Source organism: Gorilla gorilla, chromosome 1 (genome assembly GCF_029281585.2).
Source record: "Gorilla gorilla gorilla isolate KB3781 chromosome 1, NHGRI_mGorGor1-v2.1_pri, whole genome shotgun sequence".
Classification (NCBI taxonomy): Eukaryota; Metazoa; Chordata; class Mammalia; order Primates; family Hominidae; genus Gorilla; species Gorilla gorilla.
The window spans coordinates 158,271,423-158,293,945 of NC_073224.2; the positions used below are offsets into that span (position 1 = coordinate 158,271,423).

The window sequence follows — 22,523 nt, forward strand, 5'->3', positions numbered from 1 at the left end:
AATATAAAATATTCTGGTGATCCATTATCCCATTAGTGGAGTTGAAGTTTTCAGGGATGTATGCTCATCTTTATTCTGGGATGACTAACGCACATGTAATATTCCCTTTGGTATATTTAATAATTTCACTCAAAATAGGAAGCCTATTGACATTTCACTTCATTGCCAAATCAAACAAGATTAGTCATATGAACTGTGTCTCACTGATAGATGAATTTTGATGGTGAAAAGTCAAAACATGATGATGCATAGCCTTTGACTTGTAGTTGGCCTTTTGGGAGCCATGCTGTGCCTCTTTCCAAAGGAGAGAAGCCCAGGCTGGGTTCCTGTGGACTTACCCGGAGAATCATATATAACTGGTTCATGACTTTTACACTCTAGAACACTTCATTCTCAGGGAGCTCTCAAGTGCATTCAAATGTTCCAGAAGCAGACATTCCCAAGCCTTTGCTTTGGGAAGTCCTGATAATTTAGAGAAACAGCCAGAAGAGAAAATGGAGACAACATGACCAACCGATGCTAAATAGAGGCAAAAGGCTCATGTATGCTAATAACAAGATTTCATCCTTAATGCAGGATTTTAGTGATTGTTTTACATGCAGTATCCCATATAAGCCTCATGACAATCTTATGAAGTAAGTCTGTTATTATTCCCATTTTTGGATGAGAAGACTGAAGATCAAAAACTAAATAGCACTTTATTTCTTTGAAGATCAAATGGAATATAGTGGAGTTGCATTTGAGCTCATGTCCAGATTTCTTAACCACTTTAAATATTACTTTAATCTTCCTTATTACCACAAAACATACACACACAAACTGTAATTTACCTTCTGTCCATACTTTTCAGAATATATATTGATTTTTGCTTTACCCTTTTATGCTCCTTTTGGTGGTTTCAAACCTGGATTAATCTAGTTCTTAGATACTGATTTTGTTGTTGATGGTGGTGGTGGTGTATAACTCTTTTATATGACCCTGACAAATCACAGATGGTTGCACTGCTTTAATTTCCTTTTAAGAGATTTTTCTCCAAAAGTGCCAGCCACATAGGGAAGAGAAGGTAGAGATTACTCAGTTTGTTGTTGGTCTATAAGGTTATGGCAGTAATAAAATGTAATTTCTGAGAATAAAATTATATTTTTAATGAAAACAGCAATACTCAATGAAAGAACACAAACTTGTGCAGGCCCTGTACTAGATGCTTTGGGTGTAAGAACTCATTTAGTACTCAGAATAACACCGGGGAGTAAGTATTATTGTAACCATTTTACAGATAACAAAATAGAGCTCGAGTAATCTAAGGAAGCTGCTTAAGGTCATGCAAAGTCTATAGCAGAACTGATCAAGCACACATCTCTCTGCCTGCAGGGACTTTGCTTTTTCCTTTACCACACTGCCTGCCATATCCAGAAATATGAACTGTTCAAGCTACTTTCTTTAAGCCTAGAAATAAACTTTTAAGATTTGATGGACTGTGTTAGAGACCAAGTGAAGGTCATTAGTATAAAAATATAATAGTAAAATGCCTTTCTTTCTTCTCTTTCTATCACTTGAGACTTTCTTCTCTCTGCCCTTGCCCCATTTTCATATGAAATGATATCATATATTTCAGTACCTTGAGCAATTACGATGCTGTGGGGCTTTGAAGAGGCAAATCATCCCTAACTTTAGCATTGCCAAGCTCAAAGATGCCTGTGGGAACAGAACATCTTGCCTTTCTTGATCTGGTTGGCCTCAAAACCTCAGCTATTAATTATAATCCAGGTACTGTACAGGGGACCTAAGAACTCTACTTCCTTTGACTTCTGTTCCTCATTAGGTTCTGTGACCTTGGTCTCATGAAGAGACAATGGAAAAAAAGCAGGGGGATAAGAGATACTTCCCCCTCAGCACTTGGCCATTTGACATGTATGCAGAGCTATATTTGTCTCTGTCTCATCCTTTTGAAGGTAAGCTTGTGGGGAGTACCAGGCATGTCATGTCGCATTAAGTGCTCAGCACACTCTTACTCCACGCTTAACATAATAACTCTCATATTCATTCATGAGAAAAGCCTCCTTTTCTTATGTCCAGCCAACTGAAAAGATTCATAAGGATGATTTTAAAAGGTTGAAAGGCAACTTTAAGCACAAGAATTTACAAGATGCACATACACACTAACAGAAAAATCTCGCAGTGGTAAATTATACTATTTGAGCTGGTGCTTTTTCTCCTGTTTAGACCTAATGTCTGCATAAAATGTTTGTTCAAAGCTAGTACATATTGTTTTACTCAAGAATATATATATATATGTCTCTTTAGAATTAAAAAAAGGAAAAAAGAAAAACCCATCTGTTTGTGAATAAATGTGGCTTTTTCTTCTGTACATTTGAGTGGCCTGTTTGGTTGAAAGCTTATAGTACTTATTTTACCAAAAAAAAAAAAATTTACTAAGTTAGCTTCCTCTAGAAAATAAATCTGGATATGATCAGGAGCAGCCAAAGCAAGAAGCAGTAAAATCCAAAAATAATGTCACAAACAGCTTAAGTCACTTAACTTTATGTAAATCTGCTAAGGAGTAAAAAAGAAAAAATTAGAGCAGAAAAAATGTCTGAACAAAGCAGGTTAAAAACTGGGAGGAGAGAACTCTTGCATCAAAGAAAAAGAAACAAAAGAAATTATAAGCTATTCTTCTTTTACTGGAAAGAAATTAAGGACTTACACCTATGATACATTGAGTAGAAGCAACTACAAAAGAAAAGAAAAAAAAAAAAAAAACATGCCCAAACCTGTACTTGAATCAAGGTGGAGTGACTACCTGCCACAATTATATAAAACTGTCTCAAGTTATTGTTACAGGATTATTTCTGAAATAGGAGCTATTCAAGTATGTAGCACACTTCTCAAAATTCTCTCCCCTTGATCAGTAAGTTATAATATTTCAGCACATAGTAAATACCACATTCATTAATTTCTAATACTGAATCAGGGTTTTCTAAATCTTCTTTATCCCCTTTAGAGTTTTGTGCCTGACTTCTATTATATTGTGTATAAAAATGTATCAAAAATGATGCATTTTTTTACTCTATAAATTGCTAGGTAAAAATTATTTCTTGAGTATTAAGCATACATATATGCCTTCTCCCTGCCCTGCCCCATACTATAAAAGATTGCTTGAGGTGAAATGATTAGTCAGTATTTTAAAATAAAGAAATACCTTGATGCATGTATTTTTAAGAAGTTTGATACCACTCAGCCTCTATCTTTGCCTAATAGTGAGGTAACAATTTATTCCTTATTTTCTGAGGCAATCTTAATTTATGTCTCTTGCTCTGGCACAATTATTAATAGTATCCACTTTTACTTTCAAAAGTATCCAAATTTAAATGATAAATTATATAGGTATCTGATATGGTTTGGCTGTGTTTCCACCCAAATCTCATCTTGAATTGTAGCTCCCATAATCCCCATATGTCATGGGAGGGACCTGGTGGGAGGTAATGGAATCATCGGAGGAGGCTTATACCATGCTGTTCTCGTGATAGTGAATAAGTCTCATGAGATCTGATGGTTTTATAAACGGCAGTTCCCCTGCACACACCCTCTTGCCTGCTGCCATGTAAGAAATGCTTTTTCTCCTCCTTCACCTTCTGCCATGATTGTGAGGCCCCCCCAGCCATGTGGAACTGTGAGACCATTAAACCTTTTTTTCTTTATAAATTCCCCAGTCTCCGGTATGTCTTCATTAGCAGCGTGAGAACAGATTAATACAGTATCTCTACCTAATATCAAGGCAGCATGGCATGGAACGATCTAGGGCTTTTGAGACAAGCCCCTCAGGGTCTTTGCGTATTTCCATCATTTACTTACTGTATAAACTTGGGCGATTACTTATCCACTCTGAAACCAATTTTTCATCAGCAGCATATGGATAATAATAGCTCACAGACTTGTTGAGATAACACAAATGCATAGTATTATGTCTGGGTACATACACAAATGGGGACAATAAGATCAACTTACAAGATTGCTGTGCAGTTTACTTAAGATGATGAATTTATGCAGACTGCTCAGCACATGGTCGATACTCAAAAAATATCATTTTCATCACACTCATTCTCATCATCATCACTATCATTGGCCATTAGTGGCTGTTGGTAAATATTAGAGTTAATCGTTTCTTCCCTTCTAACCTTACCTCTTCTGGTACATGCTGATGTCACATCTGTGAAACATGCTTAGAAATGTGTATTATAGCCACAACAATCAGGAATTAGGAGCAATTTTAGACTGCTTGGCATGCTAACTGAACAGCATTTGGTCTAGTTACTGGGCAAAACACATTGGTTTGTCTGACATAAAAATGCATGTCTCAGAGTGTATCTCAAAAGTTCCCTCAATGCAGAGGACTATGAACTCTGACTCTTGGATGCTCTAGGAAGATCCTAGGTCCTTCCCTCTCAAGATGGAATGCCTTGGAAGTCTCCATCTTCAAATGATTTTCATTCCATTTCATTATATATCGGAGTTTTTTAATTTAAAAAATATTATAAGAATCCACTCTCAAGCCGGGCATGGTGGCTCACACCTGTAATCCCAGCACTTTGGGAGGCCAAGATGGGCAGATCACCTGAGGTCAGGAGTTTGAGACCAGCCTGGCCAACATGGTGAAATGCTGTCCCTATTTACAAAAAATTAGCTGGGTGTGGTGGTGCTTGCCTGCAGTCCAGCTACACAGGAGGCTGAGGCAGGAGAATCACTTGAACCCGGGAGGTGGAGGCTGCAGTGAGCTGAGATCATGCCACTGCACTCCAGCCTGGGCAGCAGAGCGAAACTCTGTCTCAAAAAAAAAAAAAAAAAATCTGCTATCCAGGTAAATTGGTGCTCCAGCATGAGAGGCAGTGTGTTTTCTGAGGCTTATCTTACACCTGATATAACTCTGCCAGTTCCTAGCTATATATATCCCAGTTGGAGAAAGAACAGGGTTTTCCCAGTTAGACACAGCTGGCTTAGAAGCCAGTTCTGCACACTGTGTGCTTTTGTAACTTTTGGCGTATTACTTAATGTCTCTGATCCTCAGTGTCTCGGTCTTAAATATGGGGATATTATGATACCCATTAAATTGTTTGATAATTAAATGTAATCATATCTGTAAGGTCACCAAGTCATATGTTAGGAATTCAATCCATGTCAATAATTTCACCTTTTTTCAGTGTTAGTTAAAATAGTTCAATGACATCATGTCAGGTCACATCGACGAAGACCGATTTGAATTTATTTCTATTGGGACACAGAGCCCAAAAGTACTTGAAAGATGACATCTGGCTTACCACATACAAATGTCTATGCAATACAACATGGAATCTCATGCAACCATCCAGGTCCTTCCTTCCAAATTCCCATAGTAACTCAACCTTTAGTGGTAATTTTCTATTAATGGCCTTACTTGACTGGGCATATATTTTTTTTAATCCAGTTGCCATATAGAAACCATATGGTTGAGATGTCTTTACACTTTACAAAGCATTGGTAAAATGAAAACAGAAATCATAGTCCCAGGCACAGGATTCGATTAGCCAAAGACTTCCTTCTTTACTTGGCGGACACTTGGGTGTCCTTCAGGATCACACTCAGATATATTCTCCTTTAGAGTGCTCTGAAAATATTTTTTTGCTTTCCTCTATCACTGTACTTATTACAAACCACTGAAAATTCATGTTCATTAATCTATCTTCTCCCTTAACCTTTGAATCTCTAGAGTAGGTTCCCAAAGTGAAGTCAGCAGATCCTCTGGGGTCCCTGGACCCTTTCAGGGGGATTTGTAAAGTGAAATCTATTTTCAAAATCATGTTAAGACATTATTTGCCTTTTTCACTCTGTTGACATTTGCAATGATGATAGAAAGCACTGGTGTATAAAACTGCTAACATCTTAGCATAACTTAAAACTGTGGCACCAAACCATATGTAGCACTATAGTCATATTCTTAACCACCTCACACTTGCAATAAAACAAAAACAAAAACAACACAAAACAAACAACAAACAAAAAAATACCAATTTTAAGTATGTCTTTTTAAAAACAATCATTGCTAATTTTATGAAATCTAAATCTCTGAATATACATCTTTAATATTCTATATGACAAGATGGATGCATGCAAAAAGCACTTTCACAGACTACCGAAGTCTGACCGTCTTGAGGAAAAGCACTTACGAGATAAATGTTTGAGTTGTAACCTGACATAGCTGCTCTCTTCATGAAATACCATTTTTACTTTAAAAAGCAACTGACAGACAAACGATGGTTATTCAGATTTAGGTGTTGTGCAGATATTTTTTAAACAATGAATGAAAGCAAGCCAAATCACTTCAAGGAAAACAATCAACAGTACTTATTGCCAATGATAAAATTCAAACATGCAGACAAGAATTGTAACCTGAAGAACAATTTGTATCTGTCATTGTGAACTTGACAGCTTCGTAATATGTAAAGACTTTTCTGATAAGCTTGGTGGTGATATTAACAGTGGTGATTCCTTTTAAAATGTTTTATGAAATATGCTGGCATATGGGAAATCTACATAACTCAGTGAAACAATACTTTCCAAATGACCAATGCATGATGTTACAAAATCATGCATGTAGTATATTGGTTAAAGATCTATCCAAAATATAAGATTAACCAATGTATTTTAATGCAGCAGATTTTTAAATGTTCATTGATATGGTTTCAGATTCCACCTTGCAACTAACCTTTAATAAACTATTTGTCAAAGTTTTATTCAATATCAAAGAAGAATAGCACATTTATCTGAGAAGGCTAGTAAAATATTATTCCTTTTTTTGCATCTAGTATCTGTACAAGGCTGATTTTCTTCATAAATATTGAATTAACAATTAAATATTTTAGATTTTCTCATTTTAATTTCTAATGTGGTAAATACTGAGAGACGTAACTCACAAAAAATAAAAGTTCTTGTTTTTTTTTTTTTATTTTTTGAGCAGAGTCTCCCTCTGTCACCCAGGCTAGAGTGCAGTGGTGTGATCTCAGCTCACTACAACCTCCACCTGCCAGATTCAAGTGATTTTCATGCCTCAGCCTCCCGAGTAGCTGGGACTACAGGTGTGTGCCACCACACCTAGCTAATTTTTTGTATTTTTAGTAGAGATGAGGTTTCACCATGTTGGCCAGGCTGGTCTCGAACTCCTGGCCTCAAGTGATCTGCCCGCCTCCCAAAGTGCTGTGATTATAGGCATGAGCCACCATGCCTCACAAGAGTTCTTAGAATCCTCAATAATTTTTGAGAGTAGAAATGGGTTCTTAGCTCAAAAAGTTTGAGAAACACTGCTATAGAAAGTAGCACTGTTCATCTTTCTGTCCAGAGTACCTGAGACTCGTGAGGTGCTTCATATGGGTTTATTTAACAGATGGATGAGTGATGAGTAAGTGAATACTGCCTATAATGCCAGAAGAATCTGACACGTTAGAAAATATCTTGATATGCAATATGTGATAAGTCAATTAAATTGCAATTTAATATTTCCCCTTAGCTTTGTTTCTTGCCTTGTAATGCCTATTTCCAAAACAGGTAAGGAGACACACCACAGGTGATTAGTTGTTCAGCCATGGTTAATCAACTAATTAAATCAAGTTGAGTTGGTGAGGGGGACGGGGAAACAGTTATTTCTCTATAAGTCCCTTCTCTGATAGCCAAACAATTGACTTTACTTCTTTCATTATCAATGTATACATTTTACAAGAATTTGTTTGGAATAGGATAGTTTTTAACATGTTTCGAAAATTTTTTTAAAGCTTGGTTGACCATTTTTTAATATTGTTTTATAATGATATTTTAAGGCATATTTAGTACCCACCTCAAAATTTCAAATGCCTCTTAATAGTCTGGAGAAGAGAGATGGATGGGCAGAAAAACTGGGAACTGAGGAGACAGTGAGTAGGGAAATCAAGTGTCAGCTAGATCAACCCATAGCCTAAGGACTCACAGAAACAAGAATAAAGTTTAAATTAAAAAAATAATAAACTCCAAACACTAAGGTTTTTTTTGTTTTGTTTTTTGTGTTTACTTTTTATACTACTATTCTGCTTCCTTCAAGCCAAAGTCGTCTCTTTTAAAAGAGAAAATATCTTCTTGATAACTCTGTACATGGGAAACAGCAGAAGCAATTTGGAATCCATGGTACATTTTTTTAGTCTCACTGAATAGAGGAGATAGTCTGTTGCTGGAAAGGAGCACCATTGAGTTGGCTGATGTAGTTAACATACGATACCCAAGAGCTAAAGCTCTCTAATTATTCCATAAAGCCTATTTTATCCATTGTAAAATGGATCTTGTCTCCCATTAGGTTGGTGCAAAAGTAATTGCAGGTTTTGCAGTACTTTAATGGCAAATACCGCAATTACTTTTGTACCACCCTAACGACTTCTCTGAAATAAGGATAACTTGTTCAATCAGTAGTATATCATCATTTCATTGGCAGAGTTTTAGTTTTTCTTTTTAGAATATAAAATAAGGGTACATCTTACCATTGATAGCATCTTAGATTCGATGAAATATAGTAACCTAGGAAGAAAATGTTTGATTCTATAGTTATATGGTGAGACCATATTCAGAAGTGTGGTCTCTAATACCTTGTCTGTTTTCCTTTCCTGTCTCCTTGGAAAATAATGGACCCATCTAATGAGCAAGTAAGTTGATGTGTTTCAAGGCAAGGTAAGCAAGTTTGAATGGCACTATTTGATCCCTAAGAACTTTAGAGTTTGGTAGAAAGCTTATACAAGCCCAAAGCAAAAAATAAAGGAAACTGTTTAGCTGAAGTATATAAATAAAATGTGATCACATAACAGAGATTTCTATAGAAGGAGTCCATCCTAATTTTTATGCTTCAAAATATTAAACATTTCCTCAGCTTACAATTTGGGATATATATATATGTGTAAATTTTAATGCAAACAATAGTATATGTAATTACCCTTTGCATTACACTTCTCTTCTGAAGTGCCAAGGAAAATGTGTGCAAAAACATTTATGCCTACATCATTATATGTGCATTGGCTAAACAATCAAAAGTACTTCTGCAGATGCATGTATGAAAATTAAGAGCATTCCCACTTCCTCATTCAGTCAAGACAGTCATGCTGTTCTGGCAACAGATATGCATAATGGAAACAATATTGCTTTAAATAATCAAAATACACAAAGGTACATTTTTCTGAATGATTGGAAATAACCCTGACAAATGCTTAAATTTGGTAAATTATGAGCTAGCCAAGTTATGTTTGCATAAATATAATGAAAAGCATTTTTAAAAAATTTAGTAAGCATATAAAGCACGGCATTCTCTTGGTAATGATTTCTTTGACGGATAAACCAACAACCATGCAAGGCAAGTTTGTGAAGGTGCCTCCTTGAGTGCTTTAGAATGTGTGTGTATGTGTGCATGTGTTTGTGTATATGTACACAAATATACGCACAAAAATAAAAAGTTTGCAAAAATTAGGTAAGTGGCAGAGATATTCTTACAACTAAAAAGAAATAGAGAACAAGCGTAGGCATTTAAAATAGCTACTTATATTTGAAAAGAAGAACACAAGCTAAGTGCAATTGAATGCTTTGTTGATATGGTACATGGATAATTCATATTCCCCATACATAACTCTTTGATAACACAGAGATTACCTATTAGGTAAAAACATAATTATATTCTCTTCCAGCAAGCTAGATATCACACCTCAGCTGCACTCTTAAACAGGTATCTGTGTGTAGTTGAAGAGGAGTTTTGGGTGGCTAATAAAAAAGTATTCGAATAGGGCAAAAATAATATTCTACTCACAGGTAATATGGTGCTATTTGTTATCAGATTGCTTTGGGTAGACCCGAGCACTGAGCATCCAACATGTGGATGCAACAACAACAACAACAATAATATACATTCAAGCAAAAGCCAAGGAAAGATATACATTCATTTAGGATTGTCCAGATTATCATGGTTTTTAAACTAAGCCTAATAAGGTAGGGAGACTGACCACTGAATTTGCTACATGGATAGCAAAGCTATTGTGAGAATTCTATAGCCTTTAAAAGTCACCAGAAGCCAAGGAACACACTTTTACGTGAAAGGATTATCATCAAGGCCTTTTCCTATGGGCAGGCCATACAAAACAAGAAATTTTCACATTCTCCTATGAGGATAGACTGTATTCAAAAAGATTAAATAGGCCATGAACAGTGGGTGGAGTGGAGATGACATTCTTAGGGGAAAATTCCTTTAATTCCTAAGCATGAATTGTAGGAAGAGCCTGATTGTGATTTATGGCCTTAGTCATCCTTTTTTTCCCCCAGATAATTGTACACTGTAATTTTTCTTTCTGATAATTAACCTTAGTCATCAAGTTTTTCCCCATTAACCGCCACCCACCTTCACTTGAGGATGGGAAGTAACAGCTTGAGAGAAACCAGGATTACAAGAGGCCTCTGGTTGGGTAAAATAGCGCGGCAGACCAAGTTAAATTTGTACTACTTTCCTTACCCTTTGAGGTAGTCCGTATTTCTTATCTTCTGTCCCTCCAACTTAGGGCTAAACCCCTAGAAAGCTTAATGCTTTGCTTTTGTTTCAGTATTAAAATACATTAGAGCCATTTGGTAAGTCCTTATCACCCAGCTTATGACTTCTCTTCCTATGAAGAGAAATCTCTTCATGAAATTTCTCTCCTGAAAGTCATCCATGACTAAGTCATTGTGACAGCTAATGTTCTCATGTTCCATCTTCCTTGTCTGTGTCTCCTCCTTGTTGCCTGATCAGGCCTTGCTTCCAGAAACTCTCCACCCTTTCTTCCTTTCTTGGGATATTCTCAGTTTTCTTTTTAACTGTGTGACTGCAACTTCTCATTCCTCTTTGCATTCTATGTGTATGTGATCTAAAAGTTTGTTCCTTGGCCCTTTTCTCACCTGTTCTCTCTTTTCGTTGACAATCTCACCTATCCTTTGGGTCTTGTCTGCAGAGGATGCCCACAGCTCTGCTGTTAGCCCTGCGTCTCCTCAGTGCTAAATACAGGTTTCCACCTGCACACTGCTCTTCTCTGGAAAGACAAGCTCTGGCACCTAAAACACTCATTACGTCCAAATTGGATTCGATATCTTCCCTCTCACATTTACATCCCCTCCTATGTTTCCTATTTTTTCAAAAATGTCATCACCAAGGTTTGAAACCTTAAAGTCAAGTATGACAGCTTTCCTGTCTCTCTGCAATAATATGCAAAACCCTGTCAATTTCTCCTCTAAGGTTTCTTGACCATTTATATCCTCTTTTCCATCCCTTTTTAAAAAAACAAATTATTTTTTTGTTTTTATTTTTATTATTATATTTTGAAACGGAGTCTTGTTCTGTCACCAGGCTGGAGTGCAGTGACGTGATCCCCACTCACTGCAATCTCTACCTCCCTGGTTCAAGTGATTCTCCTGCCTCAGCCTCCCAAGTAGCTGGGACTACAGGCGTGCATGACCACGCCCGGCTAATTTTTGTATTTTTAGTAGAGACTATGTTGGCCAGGATGGTCTCGATCTCTTGACCTCGTGATCCGCCCGCCTTGGCCTCCCAAAGTGCTGGGATTACAGGCATGAGCCACCGCAACTGGCCCCAAAATTTTTGTTTTTAAAGATAAGGTCTTGCTCTGTCTCTTAGGCTGGAGTGCATATAGCTCACCTGATCACAGCTCACTGCAATCTCGAACTCCTGCACTCAAGCGATCCTCCTGCTTCAGCCTCCTGAATATCTGAGACTACCACCATGCTTATCTAACCTTTTAAATTTTTTATAGAGGTGGAATCTTGCTGTTGCCTAGGCCGGTCTCAAACTCCTGGCCTCAAGCGATCCTCCCATCGCAGCCTCCCAAAGTGCTGGGATTATAGGTGTGAGCCACTGCGCCCAGCCCTTCACCTCTTTTCTATAGGCTGGCTTCCTGCTGTTCTTTCACAGGCTGACCTGGCTACAGGAATTTTGCCGTTTAAGAGCTGCTCCCAGCCGGGCGCATGGCTCACGCCTGTAATCCCAGCACTTTGGGAGGCAGAGATGGGCAGATCACCTAAGGTCAGGGGTTCGAGACCAGTCTGGCCAACATGGTGAAACCCCGTCTCCACTAAAAACACAAAAATTAGCCTGGCATGGTGATGCACACCTGTAGGCTTTTCTGCATCCAAACAACATTATACATTGCTGCCAGAAAAATAATACACAGGGCTGGGCGTGGTGGCTCACGCCTATAATCCCAGCACCTTAGGAGGCCAAGGTGGGTAGATCACAAGGTCAGGAGTTCAAGACCAGCCTGGCCAATACTAAAAACACAAAAATTAGTGGGGCATGGTGGCGGATGCCTGTAATCCCAGCTACTTGGGAGGATGAGGCAGAGAACTGCTTGAACCCGAGAAGTGGAGGTTGCAGTGAGCCGAGATCGCACCACTGCATTCCAGCCTGGGTGACAGAGCGGGACTCTGTCTCAATAAATAAATAAATAAATAAATAAATAAAACTAAACAACAACAACAACACAGTTTTGTTCATGTTTATGTGCATTCCCATATCTACATGCATTTGCTTCAGACAGTTGCTTTGCCAGTATTTTTCTTTTTCTGCAGAAGTGTCTTTTTCTGTCATCATCCTTGTTTCATCTCTTCAGTACCCCTATGTCATCCAGTATTTGAGTTTAACAGTTTTGTCTTTCCATTAGATGATGAATTCCTTAAGTAAAAGGCCTGATATGTTTATCTTCAAATCCCCCACATACACTCCAGTGCCTGACATAAAGTAGCTCCTCAAGAAATCTTTGGTTTTGAATTAAGGTGAGTTTCATTCCTTTGTTTAAAAATCTTCAACATTCTCTATTTGCCACATGTTACAAACTGTTTTACCTGGTCAACAAGACCCTTAGACTTGGGATCTGGGAAAGGTGGGGAAGAGGAAAGCAGAGAAAGAGGACCAAAGAAGAAGGAAATTGGAAGCAGCAGCAAATGGCAGGCTGGAAGTATTCTGAGACCATTTTTGTGTTGTTCCTTTTCCTACTGATTACTATCTGGTCCTTGAAGGCCCAGACATCCACATACCACTACCACTAATCTCTCCAGGAATCTCAATGCTCAGCGCCCCTGTTAGACCATATCCAGGCCCGCCACTCCCAGGGGATGCCCTGTGTCCACTGGCAGCCACTTAGTGACTGATGTGCTATGCTCTGTCTTGAGGCAGGAAAACCGGACTAGCCAGCTAAGCCTAAGAATGCACCTATCCTAAATGCTAATGGTAATTCCAGACGCATTAAGCAGACAGTCAGACCTTTAGGGCCTTCTCTTTTTGCCAAGTAATGCACAGGTATTAGATTTAACTGGTTTTTAGGAGATGGCTGCCCTGAATTTGGTGTTTCACCCAGGTGGTATGAGCCAACAGAAATCTGGGTTGTGTAAGAGGGGAAGTACGATGATGATGGGAGGCCTAAGCATCCCCATACAGGCTTGTGTCATGTAGTTAAATGAATACATTTACTGTTACCAGCAAGGCCAAAGATGAGCAGGGGGAAGGGGTAGCTCCAGAGAGATGATGGGTTTTTCCTTAAAGACTAAGCTCTTTTGTGGCTTATTGGCCTCCTTTACTTCATATGCAGATATCTGCCCCACACTTCCTTCCTTAGTGTAGAATACAAGAGCACTAAACTAAAAATAAAACAAACAAACAAACAAACAACAAACAAAAAAACCCTACTTTTGGTGGGCTGATATTGGAAAATGTAAACTTAGAGACTGTTAGGTAATCCTAAGTCCAGACTCATTACTCATTTAACCTTGGCACAAGTTAATGTTTAAGTGAAACTTTATAATAACCAGTTTCCATTTCTTCATTCTCCTTACATTTTTTTACCCATTTTCATTGTAAATTGTTTTACATTATTTTGCTCTTCCTTTTCTTCGGTATGAGAATAAAGTTGTTTTGATCTCTGTGTCATTTCCACCCTTTCCTATACTTACTCTCCCAGGAGATGATCTCACCAATGTCCACACCAGACCAAAGGCATCTGGCACATGCTCTCATAACTTTCCTCGCCTCCACCGCAGATTTCCTGACACCATCCTCTTTTCCTGTCCTTCTCTCTTGGAGTAAGACAACAACAACAACAACAGAAAACAAAAACTCTCTAGCTAGCATAACTACCTGGATTCTCCCCAACTCCTGTTCCATTAATCACACATTTCCCCTAACAACTCCAATTGCCCCTGCTCCACTGATTTCTTCGCTTCTGCAAACATGCTCAAATCTCCACTTGCCTAAAACTTTTCTTGCTTACTTCTCCCTCTTCACTTTCTGGGTACAGATTCCTCACATTTGCTATCTTCAATTATTCTCCCCTTCATTCTTCTCATGCCCTTGAAATATGTCTTCTGTGGAATACATATTTCAGCCCACAAATCTGAGGAAACAGTTCTTGTTGACCTAATCATTGCTGACTCACTAGCTGCTTTCATTCCTTCTATGGTTCTCACGCTGTATTAATCAGCGCGATTGACCATCCTGAACTACCCCAGTGTGTTGTGCTTCTACACTGGGTTACATGCTTTCTTCATCTCTGTAGCTAGAGTGTTCTCAGGTTTCCTGAAAACTTTCTAGTTGCAGAATAAATTCTCTACTTTCTTCTTTACAAATGTATTATCTTTCTCTCCTATCCCTTAGTAGCTTCATGAAATTACTTGCATCGTCTGTGAATATGGTTCCTTTCATATATTACCATAACCCCATTAGAATTCATTTCTTATAGGCAAAAGCCCCTAAGATGTTTTTTAACTCTCCTTGGTAAAGATACCAGTAATCCACGTAACAAACATTTTTTAATATTTTGGTCCCAGCAAGATGGTGTTTTCTTAATTCATACATATTTTGGAAATTTCTTTTTGTTTTTGTTTTTGTTTTGTTTCCTAATCATGTGTGTCTGACCATGACAGAGCCATAAGGAAAAGTTGTTTGAGCTCAGGGTACTTGCAATTCATAGTTGTTCTCTGAAAACCACTGTTCCGAAATTACTGTGTTGTACGTCATGAAGATACCCTGGAGTTCTTTCACCATCCTGGATTTTCTTCTTCCTTCTTGCATACTTGTGATATGTAGCATGAGAAGGTTATGACTACTCTGAAAGTGAAGTGGAAGCTTAGGTGGTATGTATGAGTGTTTTTATTGCCACCTTCCATCTTTGTACATGTACATTGGCAGAGTTTTTAGAAAGAAGGGGTGATGCTGTCTAGCTGGTGTTTCTCAGCTGGTCATATTGAAAACACGTAGGTAGATGCCTGCCTACTTGTGGTCAGACCCAATGGTGTAAAGTGCCCCATATCCACCTACATGTTGTGTTCACTTTTTTTCCTTGAGAAATGACTATTCTTACAGATATAGGCTTTCAGGGAAAGGTATGACAGCCTTCCTCTTCAATATATTCTTATAAAACTTTTGGGCTTGCCTGATAGACTCTTTCACATATCCATTAAATTTCCATTCAACCCTCAAGACAGAGGTAGCTTCCTTCATCTTACACAAGAATAGGGCTGAAAGAATATCAGAGAGTCCCAGAAGGACCATGAAAACTGTATTTATGGAAGGCCATAGATTCAAGTTTCTGTAATGTGGGCTTTCCCCCAAGGTAATGACTGCTAAAAACATCTATGTCCCAGAGAACTGACGTAGGTTCCTTCCTGAGACAATTCCTGGGAGAAAAGAGATAGCCAATGCAGAGACTGTATCTATCTGGCTTACTATAGTACATCCTCTGCTTTGCAGTGTCTAACAGAAATGGGTGCTCCATAAATATTTGTAGAACTGAAATGCATTGAAATGTTGGCAAGAAAACAGACAGCACTGATAGTAGTACCAGATTTGGGGAACTTGGGCAAATTCCTTATTTTTTTTAATACCATTTCCTTAATAAATTATCAGATGTTCCTGGTGTAGTGATTTAGGCAGACTTTTTCCCCTAGGGTGTTGTCCAGATAGTTGGGAATTTGGTTGAAGCTGATCTCTGAAAATATTCAGTGGTCAGAATGGAAAATCTCACCGCAGGACATTCTAGGATTAGGTACTTTCACAAAGAAATCAGTTCTACTGAAGCTTCTGGACCCAGCCAATGCTGACTACAAGATACTAGATTCGACAGACAAGTAGGCAATACAGCTGTGTCTCTCCCTTTGTTCCTCCATGGGATTTAATCATAAACTTATATTGTTTGAATATAGTTTCACTAATTATGAAATATGATCAGTTTGGACAATTACATGAAATGTCAAATAGAAATATCCCAGACCTGGCATCAATGGTTATAAATCAGTGTTCTAGTAATGTTTAATGTACCCTCAACACTTTTTCAGAAACCAAAAACATTTTATTTTAATCAAAAAGAAAACAAGGTATGCCACCGATGAAAATGACATACATATTTTTGTGCTTATTATTTAAAGAAAGGAGAAACATCTGAAATCTGTTTGCTAACTACAGTATAATACAAATTAGCCTGCAGGCACCGTGTGTGCCGTACCCTGTCTGCTTGCCAGCCCTGCTTAGTCCCAACGTATTAATGAGCAAGTGCAAGTATTTGAACAATCAGCATTTCTGCATTTGCATGCAAACTCTCATGCTGTGTAATTATACACAGAGCTGGCACTCAAATTAATTAAAGCTGATTTTTCTGTGACTGCAAACTGGTCATATCCTCAGCTTTGCCTTCCTATGAAGTCATCACTCTACATTCAACGTGACACTCTGTCCCCAGCATTCTTAGTAGTGCTAATGTTCGACAATTGTGAATCCGGCAATATTTTAGAGAGCAGCTGACAATGGCTGGGTGTTCTTACGCGTTTCCTCTCCTATCTTTCCCCCTTCTGGAGTATACAGAACAGCTTTTGAACACTTGCTTTGTAATTATCTCAAATACTAATGCAAACAAATTACATATATTGTTTCAGTGGGTTCCCTCCCCTCTGTTATGACACCACCCACTTGATTAGAGCTTACAAACAATTCATCAAACTTTAAAAATTTGTTTATTTGATGCCAAGAAACAATTAGTTGTGATGGTTTTGGTCTTAATTTTGAAAAGGCTTTAACAAATGATGTTTTATTTTAAGAGACAAAGATCTTATAATTCAAAATCAGGGAGATTAGGAAAGAAAGAAGCACCAATGACTGCTAGATTCGATTAAGACTTTTTGAATCCTTATCAAACATAATGGACTTGAAACGGAGACTATTATTTGCCAGAGAGATCCGTAAATGTTAACTTCTAGGACAGAAGGCTTTCCTCAACTCTTCCACAATAAAGCCATCTCCTTTGCTTTCTCCGTTCCTCTGAAGGAAATGTTCCTGTGACAATTCTTTTGAAAAGACATCTTCAGGGCAATTAAGATGTCATTATGATTCTCTTTTCATAAATTTAAATCTCTGAATAAAGGTGGCTACTAAAACATCATCATGTAGGGCCTCGGGAGATGAGCTGCTTTGACATTTTCCTCTGAAATCACCCGTTACCACACAAGCACAGCTCACCATCTTCCTCATTTCTCTGCATTTCATTAGCCAGAAACTGTACCGACAGCTATTGCAGGGGCTGGCTATCTCTTTTTAGAGCAGGCACCAGACAATTCTATCCCTCAAGTTCAAGATCCCGAAATACACTGGCAAGATTGCCCTAGTAATCTACATTTGAAAGGGAAGATGGAGTAGTAGGGGATTTCTTTATACTCTGACTTTAATGATCAAACAAAGAGATATAATTGCCCTTACCTTATCAGTTGTAATGCTGGATCCACATAGAACACAGTTATCAAGCTCCCTTCAAATTCCAACTGGCAAACAAGTGAGAAAAGAGTATTGAGCCTTTTCCAGAGAGGCTCCTGGGGAAATCACAGTCACAACACTATTAAGATCCCAAGCCTGCCCTTCTGTGTTTCGTCAGGAATTTCCTAAGCAGACAGGTGTCATATTGGCATGAATTTTGTTGCCAGGTACATTTTAAAAGTTGGGTGTGGCTGTGATCAGGTAGCCAGTTCCACCTGTCTCTAAACCCTCATAACCTCCATTGCTTTCAATATTTTGCTCAAGTACCCAGTGACTTCATGATTTACCCACGCACTGGGCCCGACTAACTGAGGTGTGGGAACAGTATCGAGTTAAGCAGCACAGTCATTGTAGTACACAATGCTCATTGCTACTGGCAAATACCTATTTGCTGAATCAGGATTGGGTTGCAGTGAGCAGGACTGGGCTGTTCTACAGCTTTCTGTTTGTTTCCTTTTTAGAATCACCCTCTTCTAATTAAATCTAACCATTTAGCAAAAATGGGCTCTTTTTATGTTCCTGTCTTAAAAATATAGCTTTATTTAAACACAGAGAATGACTGTATTTTCACCTTTTCTAAAGCAACTGTTTGCAAAACAAAAAGCAGAGGAAGAAAATAAAATCAGAGTTCCTCAAACAATCAAAATGAATATCGCTGTGTATGTTGTATGTTGTATGTTGTACATTTTGCTTTTAAATTTTCTGATAGCAAATCAAATACATGTGTTAGTTATGATCCTTTTACTTCTTCTAAAGAGAAAAGGATAATAGGAGAAGCTTTCTGTAAACTTATTAAGGAAAGGAAATCATTTTTGCTCCCTAAGGAGCAGTAGACAGTTCATTTATTTTATTGTTGATTGTGGTATTAAAAAAAAGTTGGTTGGCCACATATCTCTTTATAGTCATGTATGTAAATGGAATTCAGGTATTGAAGAAGCAAGACAAGATTTTAGAAACATGCCAAAATTACATGTATTATTTGTCATGCAAGTATAACATGATCAAAGCAAAGTATAAAAAATATAGGGCTAAATAGATGGAAAGGTCACGCATTTGACTTGTAATTTCAACCCATTTTGTCAATGTACTGTGCTCTGGAGGTGGGATTTTAATTTCCTCAGACCCCTTGATTCCTTAATGACATTTAAATCAAGCAAACTGTGCTATTTTTAGATTGATTTGGTCTCAAATATCAAAGTTTCATCCAATATCTTACCCAAGCAAAAATTTCTTACAAAATATTGCCTTTGCTTCAACTTGCCCATCACATCTGGCACAAGATTGACATGTAATGAGTTCAATAAATATTTGCTCAGTACATGTTTGGAGGTACATTTATAACTACATATATGGAAATTATAAATTGTATAAATCAACTAACCTACAAACTCTTGAAGGCTTCTTTCATATATAGGATGTATACATGGTATGCACATACATGTGAGCAGTAATCATTGGCCAAGTAAATTAAAATTAAATAAGTTGAAGATAATACATTGCTACCTCTAAGACAATCTAGTTTCATTTTAAACGAGATCTTCCTTATTTTTGACCAATACCTTCCTGAATTTTCTGTTCTTTGGTATGAGCTTTTTCTAAAGCTTCTGAGGATAAATTTAATCCTTATTCCACATGAAAGTTATTCAACTATTTGAAAAATGGCTATCATTTTTCTCTACGTCTCCTCTTTCTTCAGACTGAACATTCCTTTAATCATTATAACATGATATGGCTTTTAATGCCTATCACCATATTGGAGAGATTCCAGTTTGTCCATGCCTTTCCTAAATGTGGCAGTCAGAACTGAATGCATTATTTGAAATGTGGTCTAATTATGCAAAATACATGGGTACTGATGCCTGCCTTGTTCTGCACTCTATTTCTAATAATTTAGAATTCTGTGGAGGCAGGAAATGCACTCTGAGGAGGGGCGGGCATCATTATTATTCTTAGCGCTTGAACTTTTACAAAACTAAAACATCTAAAAACATCTAAATCTTTTTCATACCAAATTCTGTTTAATCAAACCTCTTACAACTTTTTCCATCCATTCTAGAGTTTATCTCTGGCACTGGCTCATTGTTCTAATTATTTGGGATATTTGGATTCCTGATTTTGCTATCCAGTGTCTTGGTTACCTAAACATTTCATTTTGTGTCATTCTTAGAAGACATCTGAGTGGCTACTATGGGTCAGGCAATGATCATACCAAGGGCAAGATGACAGGTCCCTTTCCTGAAAAAGCACACAGCCTGGCAAGGAGCCTGACAATATCATTATTATGCCTTCCATGCTTTCCTTCAAATCACTGGCAAAAAAAGTGCTAGTGCATGTCTCAGAGACCTCTCTTCAGATTGGCAACAATCAATCAACCCTAGATAATGAGAATAAAACAACTCCTATCATTTTTATTGAGCACTTATTTAATAAGGAGTAAAGAGCACTTTATGTAAATTATGTCACAAGAAACACAGAATCCTTATGACATAGATAATTTTAATCCTTATTACAGTTTAGGGAATTATGGTTCAGGAAGCTTATGCAACTTTCAAAAATTTTCATGGTTGATAAGGTGCAGGGCTTCAATTTGAAACCCTAAGGCTGTCTGACTCCAAAGTTCATTCTTAATCACTTTTAAAGAGATAATTCTGCCATTTTGGAAACTTCCTAACCATATTCTAAAGTATCTCTAACTTATCTTCTAGGAACATATGAGTATTTCGATTAAAATACTTGCAAAAATCCAGTTATATTCTCTTTTGAAGAGAAAACATAAATTAGTTTACTTGCGGCTGCTTTGTTCTTAGCGACCCCATGCTGATTCTTAATAGTCAGTGCCATTTTTCAACAGGCTCACTTTTAGTTTAATGATTGTCTACAGTTTGCTAGAGACTGATATCAAACTCATTGGTTTGTTCTGAAGTTCTGCAGTTCTCAGAATCCTTCATTTCTGGTAAAATCGAGTTAACATCAACTCCTCTCTATTTTTTGTTTTGTTTTGTTTTGTTTTTTGTTTTTGTTTTTGAGATGGAGTCTCGCTCTGTCGCCCAGGCTGGAGTGCAGTGGTGTGATCTTGGCTCACTGCAAGCTCTGCCTCCCGGGTTCACGCCCTTCTCCTGCCTCAGCCTCCCGAGTAGCTGGGACTACAGGCGCCCGCCACCACACCCGGCTAATTTTTTGTATTTTTAGTAGCGACGGGGTTTCACCGTGTTAGCCAGGATGATCTCTATCTCCTGACCTTGTGATCCGCCCGCCTCAGCCTCCCAAAGTGCTGGGATTACAGGCGTGAGCCACCGTGCCTGGCCAACTCCTCTCTATTCTTGCCTCTGCCCCATTCTCCATGATATCTCAAACATAATTGTCAGAGTTTCCACAAGCACATCCGAAGTTCTTTCTTTCCTGAAAAACACTAGAATTTATTTATGTGGCTATCTGCTTCACCTTCTTGGGGTTCACTTCCTGCGATGGGAGTTACTAGAAGTAAAGAATGACTTGTTCTGTATAAAGCTTTACACGGACAACACACTAAACATATTTGTTGAAAAAAAAATCTACATAGCCGAGAGGGAAAAAAAATTCTGCTATGCTGTTTTGTAAAAATGAAAAAAGATGACTATTTTTGCCTTCTTGGGAGGAGCAACACATATATCACTTATGAATAGTTCTTTTGTTGAGGAAAACAACTAGATAAATCTAGAGAAGACACTCAAGTTGAGAAAGTCTAGGTCCTTCTGGGTGTGGTCTGGTAAGCAGCACTGGATGGCGAGAGAGCTACATTTCTCTATAATAAATTAAAAACAATTCGTCAGTCTGCAAAAGAAGACTTGGAAATGGGAAGAATGGAAGTGAGATACTGCCCAAGAACATGGCAGAAAGCCCAGAACACAACAGAGGAATACAGCCAGGGAGGAATTTGAAGGAGCTCACACTTAATTCTTTTTTTTTTTTGAAACAGAGTCTCACTCTGTTGCCCAGGCTGGAGTGTAGTGGCATAATCTCTCGGCTCACTGCAACCTCCGCCTCCCAGGTTCAATCAATTCTCCTGCCTCAGCCTCCCAAGTAGCTGGGATTACTGGCACGCACCATCACATCCAGCTAATTTTTGCACTTTTAGTAGAGATGGGGTTTCACCATATTGCCCAGGCTGGTCTCTTAACACCTGACCTCAAGTGATCCACCCACCTTGGTCTCCCAAAGTGCTAGGATTATAGGCATGAGCCACCATACCCAGCCTCACACTCAATTCTCAAAACATAGCTGCCTCAGCCGTGTGCTAATCCAAGGGGTGACACAGAAATAGCAATATAAGGCAAGGTCCTTTCCTTCCAGATGGAAATATAGTCAATGATCCCAATTTAGTAAAATGAAAAGTATCTTTAGAAAAGAAAATAGTGTCTATTTGGTAATTTTTACTATTCCAGTGTGAGTGGGTATTAGAAAATGATAAAGTATTATTATTTATTAAAATGAATATATTTATGATTTATTAAAAATAATTTTTAATATATTTGTATATCTTTTTATTACATAGAAAGCCTAAGATTATTTTTGGTAGGTAAGCACAGAATGAAAGGACGGTATGTTATCAAGAGACTGTCGAGTCCCCACTTGTGAGAGATTTTCAGAAAGTTTATTTTACCCTATCTAGAAGAGACTGAATAATCAGTTT

The 22,523-nt window shown here is 37.9% G+C and overlaps 1 protein-coding gene across 2 annotated transcripts in view; it reads right to left on the reverse strand.

Annotated features, from left to right (window-relative positions):
- Window positions 1-22,523, reverse strand: part of ADGRL2 (adhesion G protein-coupled receptor L2) — a 301,782-nt gene that overhangs the window by 274,906 nt on the left and 4,353 nt on the right. The window contains exon 2 of one of the 2 annotated variants that reach the window (XM_063697514.1): window positions 17,801-17,862. The gene's annotated coding sequence lies outside the window, so the exon portion shown is untranslated. Of the gene's footprint in view, window positions 1-17,800; window positions 18,184-22,523 lie in introns of those variants that run through there. The other variant, XM_055369186.2, reaches the window with a different exon arrangement.